At 36.2% G+C, this 18,957-nt stretch overlaps 1 protein-coding gene across 3 annotated transcripts in view; it reads right to left on the bottom strand.

The window, feature by feature from the left end:
• The window catches only part of LOC138307723 (proto-oncogene tyrosine-protein kinase Yrk-like), a 104,105-nt gene that overhangs the window by 65,478 nt on the left and 19,670 nt on the right, over window positions 1-18,957 (bottom strand). Inside the window, exon 1 of one of the 3 annotated variants that reach the window (XM_069248575.1) lies at window positions 17,128-17,664. The exons of 1 other annotated variant lie outside the window; for it this stretch is intronic. The gene's annotated coding sequence lies outside the window, so the exon portion shown is untranslated. Of the gene's footprint in view, window positions 1-9,765; window positions 9,966-17,127; window positions 17,665-18,957 lie in introns of those variants that run through there. One more of the 3 variants, XM_069248576.1, reaches the window with a different exon arrangement.

The following is an 18,957-nucleotide window of genomic DNA, read 5'->3' as shown; positions in this document are numbered from 1 at the left end:
TTTTGGGAAAGATATTTGATCATGAAAATGATAATTTGCGAGACTGCGGCATGACAGTGTTGTGTCAATTGTAACCATGGAGACTCTGGAGCATTTAAGAGTGATATTTCACTGAGACACCAAACAGGACACCCATCCGATCACAATATACGGGCAAACCAGTCGTCCCACTTCCTTCGTGCTGAAATAAAACAACTTTTTCTAATTCTCCTGTGTGACTCATGTTTTCTATCGAATAAATGATTTTAAAACATGAGGCAGTGAGCTGTTTTATCGGGTATCAAGACACATGTCCTGTTTATATATATATCGGATTAATAACTGAGAATTTTCTCGTATAACTACACGTCTACTTTAATTCTATGTTACAGTGACGTTAATGATCTCCGTTGTAATTTACCTAGGACGTTTACTACAAATTACATGGAGCAGTGAATGGATCCATTCGATTCAGACGTGAAATAGCTATGTTTGTATTAGGTCTCCCAATCAAATCCATGCATTTGTAATATGATATTGGTATGATAGGGGAAATGGAGCTCACAAGTTACTTATAGGAAATGTCATAGCCTCTACAGAAAACATTGTTTATATCCCGAACGAAAATCCAAAAACCCGGAAATCTCGTCCAGGCGTGAACTTTTATACAAGACATTTGTCATCTTCGGCCAAGCATCTTGCCAGATACACTATATGCAGAAGGTTATCAATCTTTAACTCGACCAATTTGTATTTTGACTGACATCTAATCTGGAGCAATGGCATAAATATAAACATGGGTCTAATTCCAGACATCTCCTACAACAAATAAGTCCAGGCCTAATAAATGACAGATCCGCCATTTTGTACAAAGGATGTGTCGGAGCACGTGCGTGCCTGATTTATTGGATCACGCGATCGGTCCCTTTTCCTTAAAAATCTAATCGACGTGCCACGGAGCTGAACCCTAGCAGGGAAACCCGACTCTCCATCAGGGAAATAAAAGTCGGTATAAGACCAGTGAAGGTCGCGCTTACTTTCATATGGAAATGGCGTTCCACTGCAGCAACACACATTGTCATTAGTCACATACAGTAGAGTCGCCGTAGTCGATTTCTTTCGTATCAAATGCTTTTCATTTTCAGTACATAAACGAGATGTCTCGACATTGTCATGTTAATCGACCCTCTGCAGCAATTATCAGAACATGCTTCGGCCGTCTTAGTAACGAGGGCCAATAGAATATAAAGATATATAGCAACGGAAATTCCTGAGTGTCAATGACCCCAGGGGTAGGGGATAGATCCATCGCCATTCACCAAGGTCGCCAAGATTTTAAGCGACCAATCCAACCCTCCCCCTATCCCCCCAAAGAAAATTTGGCAACATTTTCCAGCGACGACGAGCTAGCATTATATGGTACGAATTTCAAGTGCGATATATAGTATATATTTTCATACATTAAAATTGGTATGCTATTAGCTGTGATGACGCAGCTCTGAACAATAGATGGAAGGTTTCTAACGAATGGAAACGGAGTGGAAAGCAGGATATGGTTATTGTTCTGTACCTATGTGGACCGATCGCATTGAAATTTCAAACGACTCATTTGTTTTGAAATAATTATTTTCCCCTTCACCACGAGAACCAGGCCGTGACAGAAGCCTACAGGTACTTCTATTTTAGTCTTTCTGATTTATGTAATGGTAAGTGCATTGACTAAGACAAACGATGTTGTGTTCACAGAACTACCAGGATAAATGTATTTAGGGTACCGAGATATTTCAGACATTCAACAATTACTCATTTACTTTCTCAATTTTCCCCAAGGTTACAACGTGTTAGATCAATGGCTCCTCCAGAAATGGTTCATATGTCAAAGATGCCATCACGATTATGTGATTAGTTAATCAATCAATGCGAAAGTTTACGAATTTTACCTAAAGTTGTTTTGCCTATTGGCATTAGCGACACCAATACTGCTGAAATGATAAAAACATATTATAGTATACGGTTATTTACTGAATTCCCTCGGTAGATGGCGCTATCTTAGATTACCAAATCCCACCGGTAGAGGGCGTGATATGAAGGATATGATTGGCCGTTATGGATATAACGGTTGCTCATAATTGACCAAAAGATGATCAAATTAAGTAAATGGTGAGATATGGGCGAATCTGATCGCCAGCTTTGACCACAACATGGACAGAAATGGGTTTTAATGGGTAAACATGATAGTGTAATTTGGTTTAGTGAAATTCGACGTGGTCTCTAGTTGACCATAATATTGAACATTAAGTGGTGTTAGGTGATACAGGGCTTCCTTTAATGGCCTACATTGCTGATGGTAGGGTGGACAAAGAGATGACACCGGATGTGGCCTCTCGTTCACCGCTTCAATGTCGATATTATTGTGATGTGCAAGGAAATGATGAAGTTCATTTGTCCACGCATCTCTATTGTGATCTAGCTTTATATCAGAAACACAAACAACTTGCGCGTTGTTAGTTGTTAGCAAGATATTGTCTCCTGTTTTTATCTGTTCCCTTGCTTAAACCACTGTTTTCAAGTTTTGATAAACGGTTTTACTTCCGCCGCTTTTATATCTCTGATTATTCTATGACAACCATCATAGTGAAAACAGGTCTTCACACGACTTCAGCAATTCAGATTTCTATACATAAGTAAATGGCTTGTTATATCAATTGTCATAATATTTAATATGTCTTATAGGTTTCAATATTAAACAATCTCCAGTAACTGTTTCAAAACTTTCTACATTCATCTTACAAGATATGGGCGGATCGCAGGCTTATATCATGGCGGAACACGTACGTAACTCAAAACGGCCAGAATTCTCCAGACATCGTCACGAAAGTTTGCTACTTGCTATCGAAGACTGACTTAAATGTTAATATATTCTTTTTTAGAAACGAAATCAAAAGTTAATCAGGGTACAAAACCGCCTATTTCATTTCTTAAATAATATCTGTTTCATGTGTTATTTTCTGTTACAACATTCCAAATCTCATATTTCGCCCTACTTCACCTTCGAAATGGCTGCTAGCTATCAAAGCGTTATGTAATTTTTATTCATAAAAACAGACATTTCATCGTCATATTTTTACTTAAGCTAACATCATATCTCTACAGAGCCATCCTTCTCCGTTTTCATGATATCCCTTATCGTGACCGTCTGCAGTTATAAGAATTTTACAGAAATATTTGGTGCCTTCTAAACAACCAACTATAATCAGAGCGTCAAGACTACACAGATCCTAGTCCGTTTTTACACTCCAAACAAACGTTTATCTGAATCAGAGACTACGTCCCATGGTTACTCCATCTTGTTCCTATCAGATGTTATCTTTTGGCGCAGTTCATAGTTTATCAGACAAAAATTCATTATTTACATAAGACGTTTTTCAAACATTCAAATTACCTATATCTATTTGCCGTGTTTTCGATGACTATTTTAAAACGCCCATGTGTTTTTGGATTGATGTGAGAGGAGCTTTAATTATATACCAATATTTGGTTTGGTTTATTTTATAAACGTCCTATTAGCAGCCAGGGTCATGTACGGACGGCCTTCTTGCGCGTGTAAAATGTGAGGTGCGCGTTTTGTGAGACTGCGGTATGTTCGTGTTGTGTCTACTTGTATAGTGGAACTCTTGCCATTTTTATAGTGCTATATCACTGCATGCTACCGAAGACAACAAACCCAACCCATGGTCATTTGCTGACCAACACATGTAATCTGAGAGCATATCATTGTAATAATGACTTTAGGAAATATTACTATACATGTATAATAAAATCTTTATGAAAAAAAAAATGCGTGCGCATGTGACCCCACCCGGTCACATTATACTACGAATGGGAGGACCAGTCGTACCGAACGGTTCTAAAATAATCGTGATATCCCATTAAACAGACATTCTTTCGAATGAACATTAGGAAACATGGAATGAAACATCAGCATTTTTTTTTTGATGACGAGTCAGATTTAGGAAGCGGAGGAAGGCCATAATACTCAGTACCTGCCAACTGCCCCACATGGAATTTGAACTCGCGACCCAGAGGTTTAGAGCTTGTGGTAATAAACCCACTCAATCACTTTTCTACTATAGACACATTATTTTTTCAAAATTAATTATCCCGTCAAAGTGAATTGCTGAGTGAATTTGCGACCCACATGTTGATCCTATTCTTACTGCAAATTGTTCTGAATATCTTCTCATTATGCTTAATGAAAAAAAACATTCAGCAAAATTTGCAGTAAGTATGATAATAACACTGTTTTGGAAAAAAATATTCAAACGCAGACATACCTCTTATAACTAAATGCCAACCAAGTTATTGAAATGATGAACTCGAAACAGTTCTGATATTGCTCCCATTTTTATCTAGTTCGTATGAAGTTGGTTTAGTATAAATCAAACTAAATTTTTCATGAGATCAGCCAAGTTACGAACATGGAGTACACAAAACTTGAAGTTCATCGGTATCCTGCCGGGTACAGAAACAATATTATTCATTCACTGTATCTTATCTAGCCCAGTATTTGTGTGATTCCGCAGAGCAGTGAAACGCGCTTCCCACTGACTTTGGGATTTTAACAATTTGAGATATTTGTTTTTAACGCCCTCAAACGCTTTATTGTTTTACCTGTTGAAAGATATGTCTAACTCACACTTTAAAATGTTTACATAATGAATGTGTTTTAAACCACATGTTTAAAATACATTATTTTAATAGCATATATTATTTTGTAGATTAACCAATGAGGCATAGACAACAATCAGGTATGAACATTGAGCAGAAATTTTCTTTCATTTGTCTAATGATTATATACTTGGTATTCAATCTTGTTCAATGGACAGTAAACTTTTATTTATTGAGGAAGTAATTTTGTTTCGTGTATTAGTTTTTTGTGTGTATTCGTGGTCATTGTTGCGTTTGAATGTAGTGATGACGTCTGTTGCTTCCTGTCGTCCATAGATCTATATCATATATACGCTCTTCAAACAGATTATATTGGAAATTATAGATATATATGATTTTAAATACGCCGCAAACAATTACATGAAATATACATCACTTAGTTTTGATCTGACCGGATAGGATATGAGATACCTAACTAAATAAAGCATCGACACCTAAACAAAATCAACAGTCTCGGGGCGCTTTATGTCCATAAAGGGGACTTAGTATAAATAAACAGTTTGAGTGTTATATAGACAGTTAGAAATGTATACCAATATCGATCTTTTACTAATATTACCAGTAGAGACAAGCACGATTACAAAGAGTTCTGTAGTTCATTTCTACTCACACTTTCACAATATCAAGATCTTCATATGCCAGTTTTAATGAGGAAAAATAAAATATCTATCCCGAAACTTCCACACAAACTGATCGATACTGCCACTTTTTCTGTCAATACGAAATGTTTTATCCGTCAATGCGGTCCATGTGAATCTCTAAAGCAGTTTAACTGTATTGCAATGACACGCTTTGATAGTATTTAAAATACTTTTCCTGTGCATCGAAGCAATATCTCGCTGCCGATATATCAGGGATGAGCGGAAATGGTAAACAAACGACAATTTATTTTCGTTTTCAATAGATGAGTTTCGATTAGACACTTAACACACAAGTAAGTAATTAGTAAAACCACACCGTCAGCATGTTTCACTAATGACAGTTAAAATTGATAGTTACGACGTATAATAACTTATCCGACTTTACATTACAGAGTGCATTTGCATATGGTATAGCACCTTATATATTGTCTATTAAATCCCCATAGATTTACCCACTGTCATAACAATATTCAGAGTTATCAGCACTGACCAAGTGAAACGAAGGGAAGTAACTCGTACTGACCAAGTGAAACGAAGGGAAGTAACTCGTACTGACGGAGTGAAACTAAAGGGAAGTAACTCGTACTGACGAAGTGAAACGAAGGGAAGTAACTGTGATTGATCAGAATGACCCACACCACGATCAGTAATCTCTAAAACAGAAATTCTTGAACACTTGTAAATAATTGAAACACTAGAAACGTTATCTAATGTCTTCATCAGATAGTATATTAAGTCTGTTTAGAGTAAAGCGAGTCATAACGCTCTACTATAATTCTCTTCGCATCAGTTTGTTACACAAGGTGTCGTTATACCATTTGGAACGGAAAGATAAAACATGAATTAACGTCATAATCTTCAGATTTTGGTACCATTTTATTGAATAACATTTCCTCCCTTCGCCATATCTTGTGATATAAATGCGAGGATAAAATTCGATATGACGAGAAAAACTTTCAGTAAAGTAAGTGGTGTCGATTTATCTATTTATCATTACAAAATCCTTGGTGTTACTCATTCGATTACGGGGTTTCATGGCCGCGATTCTCGTAAAGCTAGGCGAATTGGCATTCGTTGGTAAGTAACTATGAAGTTTACTATAAGCCCCTTTGAACAGGTGTGGAGCTTCATACTCACTCTAAGAACATTTGGCAGATATTTTTGAAGAGAAATTATCCGTATTACGAGATAAAATGATTCCCTCGTGGTGCCAGAGTAGGTATAACAGATTTATACAACTCCTACAGAGGGAGATGTTATGGCTGATATTGTTTACATAACTTTGGCCAGAGGAACAGGAAATATGGTTGTAATCTCCAATACGTGTAAAACGTCTTCGTTTTTTTGTTCTTATATATACTTAGTGTTCAATTAGACTATCAAGTGTCTGGTTGAACAAAAAACAAAATTCAATTGGACGAAAACAAAAAGTCGTACAAAATACCATACATTGACCATCTATTTAAATATAACTTTCTATCATAGAACGTTTTGTAAAGAAGACATATGTATTTGATCGCCGCCGTTATCAAATAATGACTTTTCTAGATTATTGCTACAGATTAAAGACATGCACGTGCTATAATAAAGGGATACGTCAGCACGTGCATGTGTCGATAGCTAATGTATTAAGTCATAGATAATTGTATTCATCTGCATGAAGGTATTTTAAGTGTTTACAACTATTTCACAAGCTCTCGTGGTGTTTGTGCTTTATAGGCACGGATACTTACGGAAGTATGACGTATATTCAACACTCGTCAGAAAGTTTTCAAAATTAACAACATTTGTCTAATTTGCGTTTACATGTATAACTATTTTATTAACGACGAAGATTCTTCTCTTTCTTTAATTTAGAAATGTTAACGTAACAACGTTGCCACCTCCAGTCTTTAGAAGAATAAGACGTAAATTATCGTTATCTGTTTACTAAACTTCCACAATCGTCACTGTGAATGGAGTCGGTAGAACAAACATGGCTTACATACGCGTGATATTGACGTATTAAGGAATTATGAAATAAAGATGTGGTTTTTTTATAAGTTATATCATGAAAACATTCCTCGTCTGTGTTTTCAAACTACAGAGTTGTCTGCCCTTATCTTAGGAAATGATTATGAAGTCATTTGTTTGCGGTGGTTACGTCATTTTTTTCAGGGGAAAAGCCGCAAATAACACATACCCACAAGGGCAGATGACTCTGCAATATAAGGAGTATATATTGAAACGTTACTATTTGGATATTTCTTTCAATGTATAACATCTGTTCTAAATCGAACATTCTAACATATTATATTATCTTCACAAATAAACATATTTTTTTCTATATTTTGTTTACATTGTAAAACAGAAAGAATGTCACTAATTGAAATATGCATTTGTATGCCTTATATGGAATAAACGTGTTAAGACAAATTCAATTTGAAACCTTGTTAGAAATGGAAAACAACAAAACGATGTTCTCTTAAATTTTAATTATCGGCTTAAACAGAAATTTCAAATTAAACCCAGCGGCAAATACGTTAGACGTCAGGGACGAAAAATGTATCGACACTGTATTGTCCGACAAAGGGGCCCTGGGAGGGTGGTACTTCTCGATGAAATAAAACAGACGAATGCAATCCATACATGACAGTGTGAAATTCAAAAAAAATCTTCATCTGAAATATTTGATTTAATCTTTTCCCTAAATATACATGAAAATAATCATTTTTTAATTCATGAAAAGGCAGTTTTAATAATGTCATTGTTCCATACTGTTTTCAGTGCTCCATAGCTCTAATATCCTTCCCCATCGGAGGCCTCTTTTGCAGACAGACCATATGAAAAAGACTGATGAGTAAACCAAATTCACTTAGTGTTTTTAATTTGAAGTAACTTCGAAAAGTAGGTCAAGCATTTAAATATCAATTAGTGAATACATGCATGCTCAGCCTAAAAAATGTCACTTGTGTTACAAATAGATTGTCGTGAAATGCACATGTGTACAGATACGTGCATCCTGACACCAAGTATTTCTGTAACTCTGTCCTGTTAAACATCCCCTGTAGAAAATAGTGATCTCCCTTTCCATTCAGAACATTTTATGGATATATGCATATTACAAAATTATCAAATGTTTTGAGGAATTTGTGGAACACCAAAACGTAACGTATGAAATCAATACTATGAAATAAACCCTAGGGAAACTATGTTCACATAAAACTCTCGAAATTATAGGATTAGCGCGTGAATGAACATGCATGCATACGCGCACAGACAAAACCACATTTTAAAAGTGATATATTCATTTATCTGATTGATATAACTTTTATTTCCTCGTGTGGAGTGTTCATCAATATAATGATATTTTGTTTGCAATGTTTATGTTACAGTTTGGTTACGTGCGTCGAAAAATATTTTATTTTTATTTTTGTCTTGTTTATATTCTCACCACAATTACATGTTTATGAGAATAAAACCAGTGGCATTGGCATTGCCATGTATCATATATGATGTCAGTGATCTTTTCCAGTAACGTAGTGAGTATTTGAAAGGAAGTAAATAAAGAAATATGTTGGTTCTCAAATCCCTGTGTTTCTGATATATAACGATATACGGCGTGTGTTTTCTCAAGCCCATGTGTTTCTGATGTATAGCGATATACCGCATGTGGTTTCTTAAGTCCCTGTGCTTCTGACATATAACGATATACCGTTTGTGATTTCTCAAATCCCAGTGTTTCTGATATAAAATGATATATCGCGTGTGATTTCTCAAATCCCTGTGCTTCTGATATGTGGTTTCTCAAGTCCCTGTGTTTCTGATGATCGTGGTGCAGGCGTTCTCGCCAATATGTGATGCGCTACGTAATTATTGGCAATTAAATCATAGTGTTTACACTTTCATGATGCACTCTGATTAATTACAAAATCAAAAACACATTTATCCTTCTTTTTTAAACCTTGTATTTTCTGTAACAGTAAACACATTCTTTACATACGTGCCACACGAGATAAACATGGTTTAGATGTTACACGGCTACATCAGTTCTATATGATACCAGACAATGTATAGAGTCAATCACCACAATTATATGTACCCCCCATTATAACATGCTGACTGGATTTTTATCTGGTGTGGAGGAGAAACACGCATTTATATAAGCATACAATATTTTTGTAATGCTTTTCTGTTGCACGAATTATTATAATTACTACTAAAACAAAATTAAGTTATATACAGAAATCTTGGTGTTGGAAAGGTGTAAAATTATTCTTCGGAAAAGAAATAAAATAGTTGAGCTAGATATGAAATAATACAGGGGAAGGCTCCTATGCAGTTTTAACATTACTGGAAACAGGCCGTATGTACTTATTTGCAAATTAACTGAGTTGCTCTTTTTAAGAAATTAAAGTAACTAATAAGGATATCTTACCTTCGACATCTTGAAGGATGATGTTCTTCCAATGAATAGTACAACACTAACCGATAGTGTATGCATGGTCTTCAGGAACAGTGAAAGACCCTTAACTCTTTAACAGTCTATTGAATATGCAAGTATGTAAATGAGGACCAAGGCAGACAAGGTCTGCTTTACACAAATACTACACGTATGTAAAATTCCAAGAATGAGAGACAGGCTTGCGTTTGAAGAAGAATCATATAAGAAAAATATTTCAGATGTTATAGAACATATTAGTGCACCTGCTGTGCTGTAACACGTGCTGGCTATTGTTCCATGATGCCTAATTGACAAAATGTGCCCGTGCATGTTATTTCCGGAATTCCGATATTTCGTGTTGGTGATGGGATGTGCATTTTGTCCCCTGGGATCCAGGGAGCGGGGGTCTGGGGAGAACATGTAATGAAGGCACATATTATCGGATGTAGGGCGGGATGCTGTGAGAGTGTGTGTTACGTATTAAAATTAACGTAAATGACATTCGTCCTTGATGTTACACCCATTCACAAGTATATATACTGCTGTGTTTAGGCATGGTACAACCCATTTTTTTCGCTTATTTATTTCAGATTCTTTTTGTGGTAATGATTTAGAGAATTAGGGAGGGCATGCTACCTAATCATGCATAAGGATGCATACTATCACTTGGAAAATCTTTGTACCATACTGTGACATAGATAATGAAGGCTGTATGCTTTTTGCATAGCGACATGATAATAAATGACTTAAAGACATATGTTACCTTACTATGATGTGAAGACTTGTAGGGTGTATGCTACCTTAGTGTGACATGGATACTTAAGACTGTGTGCTATTTTACTGTGACGAGAAGACTTAAGGTTGTATGTTACTTTACTGTGACATAGAGACTTAAGGGTGTAAGTTACCTTACTATGACATAGAGACTTATGGGTGTATGTTACCTTACTGTGACATGGAGACTTAAGGGTATATGTTACCTTACTGTGACGAGAAGACTTAAGGTTGTATGTTACCTTACTGTGACATGCAGGCTTAAGGATGTTTATTACCTTACCATGACATAGAGACTTAAGGGTGTATGTTACCTTACTGTGACATGGAGAGTTAAGGGTGTATGTTACCTTACTGTGACGAGAAGATTTAAGGGTGTATGTTACCTTATTGTGACATGGAGACTTAAAGGTGTATGTTACCTTACTGTGACATGGAGACTTAAGGGTGTATGTTACCTTACTGTGACATGGAGACTTAAGGGTGTATGTTACCTTACTGTGACATGGTGATAAGGGTGTATGTTACCTTACTTAGACATGGAGACTTAATGGTGTATGTTACCTTACTGTGACATGAAGACTTAAGGCTGTATGTTACTTTACTGTGACATAGAGATTTAAGGGTGTACGTTACCTTACTTTGACATGGAGACTTAAGGGTGTATGTTACCTTACTGTGACATGGAGACTTAAGGGTCACGTTACCTTAGTTTGACATGAAGACTTATGGCTGTATGCTACCTTGCACTGGCATGGATACTTGGATCAGTATGTGAGTTTTGCATAAATAAATAATTAATAAACTAAAAACTGTACACATTGAATTCCTTAGTTCTAACTGTAAAAACTTGAAGTTATTATACGCAAGAAAAACTAATCACCATATTATGCGTTACCGCTGTGTTACATATAACAGAGATGTAATTACACATCTGTCATGCGTTCGTAACGGCGCCGCAGATCAGTAGCATTAAATAACTAGTTTAACTTTATCGGTACAGGATGTGTGTTATATTCAGCTCGAGATCAAGCTGTGGTTCGTCAGGTTAAGTACGGACCAGGTTTACACCTGGGCTGTGAAGATGCAATGATAGCACATTGATTCTTTAGGTTACTGTCAACATAGAAACGTGGTTATATTTCACGTTCTTATCTTGCGAGTATAACATAAGCATCCATCAAAAGATATAAGTAACAAAGGGCAATAACTCCTTGACATTTCTCAGATGTGACCCTTGTAAACAGTAACTATATCCCACTTCTATCCGAAGTACCCACTTCTCTGTGTTATCGTCAGCGACACTCAGTCAAGAGTACGGTACGACGTCACTTATCCCGTAATTGTCATTGACTCTGATACATCTAAGGATCGAGCGTCTTATCAACATAAACCACGCCAGTCACACCTTTAATACTGATTAATGCACAGACGTTTTGACCTTTGACCTTACTTATTTACTATGCATATCGACATATAGGTCTAGACCTTTGACCTTACTTATTTGATATGCCTACCGACATATAGCTCTAGACCTTTGACCTTACCCTTTTGACTTTTGACCTTGCTTATTTGTTACCCTGCCGACATAGATGCATGGGACCTTCAGCCCTGGGAACACCTTCTAACATGGTAACCTCATGGACATTCACACAAATACTTTTTCAACAAATAAATAATATGTTTAATGATGAATCCGATAAAATTGCGAGTTATATGTTTATTAGCACTGGTAAATAACAGTATTAGATTGATATTCAAAAGAAAACATTTAATGCAATATTAATCTAATTTCACAATTCCTTATACAGTCCATACAAATCCCCTATTATTATGTATCGACAATAGGCATATTTACAAAGAGAGAACCAACTTGTTCAAAAACAGAATTGCTCAACATAATTACACACGCCCAATCCCAACCATATGCCACGGCAATCCAACAAATTCTAAAGAAAATTCAACAACTTCCTCATGTAGCGCCTAAGTGGGTTTGCTTGTTAAAACGCCACAGTGTGTCAGACTTAAACTGAACGGTTAACCAGCGTTTACAACGCCACGGTAACATTGAGGCTTCCCTTTCTTATCCTTCAAGTGATATATTAAAATATTCTTCAGACTTAAAACTTTAGTAGCCATTTTTCAGAAAGTGGCATTTTCAAGTATTATTGTTAAGATTATGACGTCAATGAATTGAAGAAGAGAGAAAGACAAAAAAGTTTCTTCGCAATCTTCCACCTAAAAGGGTCGCAGTAAATGGTGAAAGCTATGTCGGATTTCAACACAATAATTATCTCGATACTTTATTTTAAAATCTTATCAACCTGGTAGGTTTAAAAACAAAAGAAAGATGAAACATACTTAGCAGAGCGAAATCTACATACCAATACAGAAGTTTTTCGGTGTGTTTCAGTGAAGTGGGTTACTGGGTTAAAGTTTTACCCTATTGTTTTCTACAAAGATGATTTCATCCAACTGACAGGGCATGGTGTACCGGGTCCGGGTAGATAATCTGTACGGATCAAGGCGCTTAACTCTAATGTAAAACATGTATAATCGGATTCCAGGAATATCTATCATACTTATCATATGGCAGAGACATCCGGGTTGAAACAGATGAAAACATTTTATCCGGAGGAAAAGCGATATATAACGATTTATTCTATAAAGCAATATTTCAAATGTTTTGAACATTGGAAGAAGGGAATTTTGCAAGATGTATTGTTCCATTTTAAGTTATACACTTCATTACAATAATTTTAATTGATTATGACCTTGAACTTATTGAGATATACTCGTTACTTACTTTGAAAAGCAATTAAAGATGACTATTTGACCTTGTACACACATAACCCTGGTAATTTTGTTTTCATCAACATGACTTATCAGCGCCATGTTGGCATCAATATTCGATAGAGCAAATTCAAAGCCCCATGAGTAAAATGGATTGACCTTTAATAGGTAACTGTCAACGGCTCTTCCAAATAGGTGAAGGGCTCAGAGTTAAAATGCAAGTCAAATGAAAACATAAAAACAACATTACGGTACTTCTTTTTATGAGTTTAACATTTTCTAATCCAATAAGATTATCATTGCAGTTCCATCATTGGTTGAAATAAAAAAGAAGAAAAAAAACATTTATCCTGCCTATGCGGTTTCTGATAATCAAGTTACATCTTGAAGCAAAGGCAAATATGGCAAAGAGACGAATCAAAGGAACTAAAATACAAAAATTGCTGTTATAACGGAAATGAAGTATTTCTACACGAAATTTACATATCAATGAATACATAAATAAATCGATATCCATCCTAAACAGGACGCATAAGGTTCTGAAAATTAATCATTAGCTTTGATGTCAAAAAGTGGTCAATTTAAAAAAAAAACTCATATAAAGTTTTCCGCATTTTTCCTTATATCAAACTTAAAATATGTAAATGAGATTATGTACATTCGGATTATCATTTTGGTGGTACACAAAGAACATACAATCGATTACTGGTGATTTCATTGGCCCGGACCTGGTATGGCGGACGATCGATTTCCTGTCTTTCTCAACAGTTATTGTTTTCAAACATTGGTTTTTCTCTACCCTTTGTTTGTATTCAAATTTTTAAAAATGGTTGAATGCGTGTTTAGAATAGATAATGAATATTTGATTGAAAACCTGACATCCACAGCATTTCTGGTCCTGTCGCAAATGATGACAAGTGTTTAGCAGGTGCACAAGAGGCGCCTTAAGGGGTTCATGGATTGCTTGGATTTCGTATCTGCCAGAGAGGGTTCCAAGGGAAAGAAAGAATGGAAAGAACTGTTGTATGACTTACAAGCGAAATACAATGACATACTTTTGAATATGTTATTGTGTGTTTAAGCGTTGTCATCATCATCATATCATCATCATCATTGTCATCTTATCATCATCACCACCACCATCATCATCACCATCATCGTTATCATCACCATCATCGTTATCATCACCATCATCGTTATCATAATTGCTGCCGCCATGTTTGTAGTCCTCCTCCTCGTTCTTTCCTCCCTGACGTCATCGACATCGTCGTTGTCGTTATCGTCTACAATGACTACTGGTTACTGTTCATATCGGTTAAACAAACTTCATCATCATTACTTTTCCTTGTTCCGTATTGACGGACGCGGAAATAATTTGAAATTCCACCAAATAGGGCGCGAGACGCAATCCGTATTGGAAGTCGACTGTTCCACGTTAATTAGGAGTCCTCAGATACAGATGTGGCTTGCCCACAGGGGCGCCATGTTGACATGCTAAAGTCGAATTAACCAAAGTAATCTGTGTGTTCCTTCTGTTGAGGTCGAGCTGTTATAAACGGCAAACAACATGCAAGATCCAATCTGAAAACTTCCATGACAATATTTAATTTCACATTATCTGGTACTCCAATGGTCCTTGGTGACGAAAAACACGTCGCATGCTGCAGTCGGGGTTACTGGAATCAATAGCTATAGCCAATGATGAGCATTGTTGACCGCAAACGGACGATCTATTTATAATGCTAAGTGGCGATTTGACCTTAGAAGACAATAGTATAATGGAACGACCGTCCATCCTTAATTCATGCTTTGTTTAAGGAGGACGTCAATGCTGTTTATTGTGTCGCTTAAGGTCAGGGAACAGTGAGACGGATTCCCGTTATAGTTATAATTACCAGGGCTAGCCGGGATGGCTTATAAATGTGTTGAATCAATTAGGAGCACCAATTTAATTATAATTAGCGAGAAAATATCTCAGTCACTAGTCCTTTTGGTCTTATTGGTAAAGTTCAGGGGAATCTTTAGAATTGTCGCCCTTTTAACAACACATTAGGAAAATTGGAGAGAAAAACACAACAAAAGTAAAACCGAAAGTAGATTGTTCGCAATTATGAACTTCGGATTTAACGCCAGGAAGTCCTCTGTCAAAATCACTTCCGGGAGGGAGGTATTTATGGTATATAATGACCTACAAAACGAATGAGGGCAAACTTACTAGTGGCTAATAAAAGTTGTATGCGACATTGAATATAAAGCAGTATCATACCATTGTCATCATTATTCCTATTGAATATAATCGGCATTTGATTTGATCATTATTGTGTGACTCGAATGTACAGAACGCTCCATCAATCACACTGATGATGCAACATCTTTTGTAAGAAAAAAAGATTTGTTATTAATATTGATCATATTTGAAGTAATTCTTCTGAAATAACTATCAATTTACGTAAATATATGTAAACTGATATAAAATGTCCTTTTATGCTTCCTCTCTCAGATTTGCGACACTAAACCACCAAGTGGAATTCCAGCATGTCACGTGATCCGCGTTTGATATAATTAGTAATAGGGTAATTGAATAGTAAGTGCATTACGTAAACAAAACAGGACGTAAACGTCATCGCCAATTACACAACAACCGAGATATTTTACAGAAGCATCGAAGCTTAAACTAATCAACTCGGTGTATGCTGTATACATAATATGATTACAAACATTTTAAAACACTTATGAACACGAAAAAATGACGAGTTTTTATATGTAGAACATGGATATTATTTAGTTTTAACGGTTAGGCCATAGTGTACTGTGTTTCATCATGGGTATTGCATCAATGTAGAAACGATTGAGTAGATTTGTATTTTGCGTTTATGGGCCGTTTGTAGAACAACTGTTACAACATATTTGTGGTTATGACAAAATTCCGCGGTCTGTCAAGAAGTTGGTTAAGGATCCGTTGCTCCATTGGGTGGCAATCTGCTCTTGAGGCGATTACCGCATTCTCAATAACCCACTTCCCAACTGACATGCATCCATCATTGCATCTCGTGATTACCACATTCCCGAAACAATTTAGAAATAAACACACCAAATAAAACCTTCATCGCCGTGAACTGAACGATTTTATCATTGCGCCAAGGTCCTCAAATGAGCGTTTCCTGCTTTTAACACTAAATGGTAGTTTCGTATTTGGGAACATGTAATAGACTAATGATGGTACAAATATTTCCGGTTTCCATGGACTGAGACCACAATTACATACTTCCGGTTTCAGTACCCACGAATGAAGTCCCTTCAGAAATGTATGTATTTTATGAAAACATGCAGCATGCCCCTGTGAACTTGTTATTTGCCAACAAATTTAATGTAGATGTGTAGTGTATATGTCAAATTAACTGTTATTGTGTAAAATACTGAATTTTCTTATGTTTTTATTGCTCCAGGATCCTGTGTAAAAAGTCCTGTTTTGACCCCAACCCATGACCCGGATGTATATAATTGGCACATGGTGACACTTGATGACAGATATCTTGAGAAAATGCCGGTCATGCTAGGTTGAAACTTTCAGAATTTGTTCCTCGGATATTGACCTTGACCAGGTTAGATGGAAACTTGTCAACGAAATTTTGGGAATTTATTATGAATTTTAACGTTACAATGAAACATATAGCAGAGTTAATTGTGGTCTCGGTCCTTAATGCAAATATTGAAAACTGCGAACATCTCAAGCGATAGTTTCGTACGTTTTACAGAACAACATAAAACTATCACATAAAGTCTACCTACCTTCTGTCATGTCCACTATCTTACATCCCATAGTTAACAGTAATTAATCGGGGGAGTACATCTTACGCCAATCGTAGTCATCTTCATGTTTGTAAGGTATGTATCCCTAGACAGACATGGTCTCTCATCCTCTCGCGTTATCTACGCAAGGAGATCTGTGAAGTTCAGCTACTGTGCAATGTTGAACTGCCCCATAGCCAGCCTCGATCAGCCAGACTGACATGTTAGTTTAGTTAACACATTACACATCCGCCCTATGTAGATATATGTTACACCTACGTTTACGAAAAACACTCTATTCCTCGCTTAGTTCCTTCTCACTTCGCGAACTTTCGATTGATTTTGGAAAAGAAAAACACTAATTTCTTTCCCGGTTTTTCTTTCGATGTTGGAAAATTTGTCCATTCATTCTTCTGTTAGTAGTACCGACGACATGACAAGTTTGTGATTTAAGGATTCGAAAACCTCAAGCATACTCCCTCCCTTCCCATTCCTCCAAAGTTGCAGACGAAACTTCCCTTTTCTCTATCCGGACTGCGTTTTTTTATTAGTGTGTATACGGCGTTTTCCTGTTTTCTAACTCCTGGTGCCAAATTCAAGTGGGTTTATCACTACTTATCTCGTGCGCAGGGTTCTTCATAACAAACAAGTTCGCTTCACGTGCGCGCGTGCAGACAGATAGCAAGACCAAAAGGATTTCAGTCAAAACAGCTCGACATGCACACAGCATGCGATCACAAGCTTAGATTGGTGAATGTCGTGTGTAATTCTCATTGAAACTTCCAAAAAATTGAAAGAAATAAATAAAAAATAAAAATTATTTAAATTAAATTTTCTATCAAAATACTTTATTCCAATAAGCTAATCAGATAATAAACTGTCGGGAAAATCTCTCCAATAACGAAGTTTCATCCATGAAATTATTTTGCAGCGATTTTGATCCCTTTTCAAGTATAAAAGAAATCGAAAATTTATTACCGTAGCATTTCACATTTATTCCTAAATAATTCTATTAATAAGTGTTAAAACATTTTTTCCAATCCTGCTTCATTTTCGGAAAGCATTTGGCATTTACGAACGTCGGCAGTGCGTATTCATCAATAGACGGTAGACAGGCCACATGCATGTGGCATTACACAACCATGGGTGGTAGAAAAGTACGAAACTATCACAATCATGTCTGGTAGGAATAAAAAACGAAAACGTTATCCAGGTTTCTACGTAAGAAAAACAAAAGTAGCACGTGGAATGAAACTCTCATATGTATTACTGCCAAACAGACAACTTACCGTTAAAACGGGTGACACTGACCTTAGGATGTGGCAGAGGTCAAAGGTCAAGGTCAGTGATAGATCGATCGATCAGTGCTAGATATTAGAAAAAGTGGGTACTGAGATATCAGCTTTGGAAACGTTGATCGAATGTTCAAATAACACGTTTAACATTTATATAACACTAATCTTTGGTACTGGAAGATATAGAGCTGAACAATATATTATAGACACTGTTTCGCATTTTGTTGTTGATAGAAACTATGTTTAAGATTGAAATATACAACAAGTAGCCTATGGCCACACACCAAGTATAGAAACCAAAAAAGGAATCCCACTTAGATTTCCTTTTTATTGTAAGTGATTCGATTGGTCGTTTATTCTGTCGAAATAAACATATAGCGCAAATCTAATGTTCATAAAAATTTGAACAACCCAACACACTGCCAACAGTCTATGTGTTCTAATTTGATAGCGTATCTAACAAGTGATAGACAGGTTGTCTCATCGGAATCTCTGCCTTAAATGATTCGCTAAATGCAGTTCACATGTTCTGTAG

This window comes from Argopecten irradians, chromosome 14, assembly GCF_041381155.1.
Source record: "Argopecten irradians isolate NY chromosome 14, Ai_NY, whole genome shotgun sequence".
NCBI lineage: Eukaryota > Metazoa > Mollusca > Bivalvia > Pectinida > Pectinidae > Argopecten > Argopecten irradians.
Note: the sequence above shows the minus strand (reverse complement) of the source record. Positions and strands in the feature narration are given on the sequence as shown.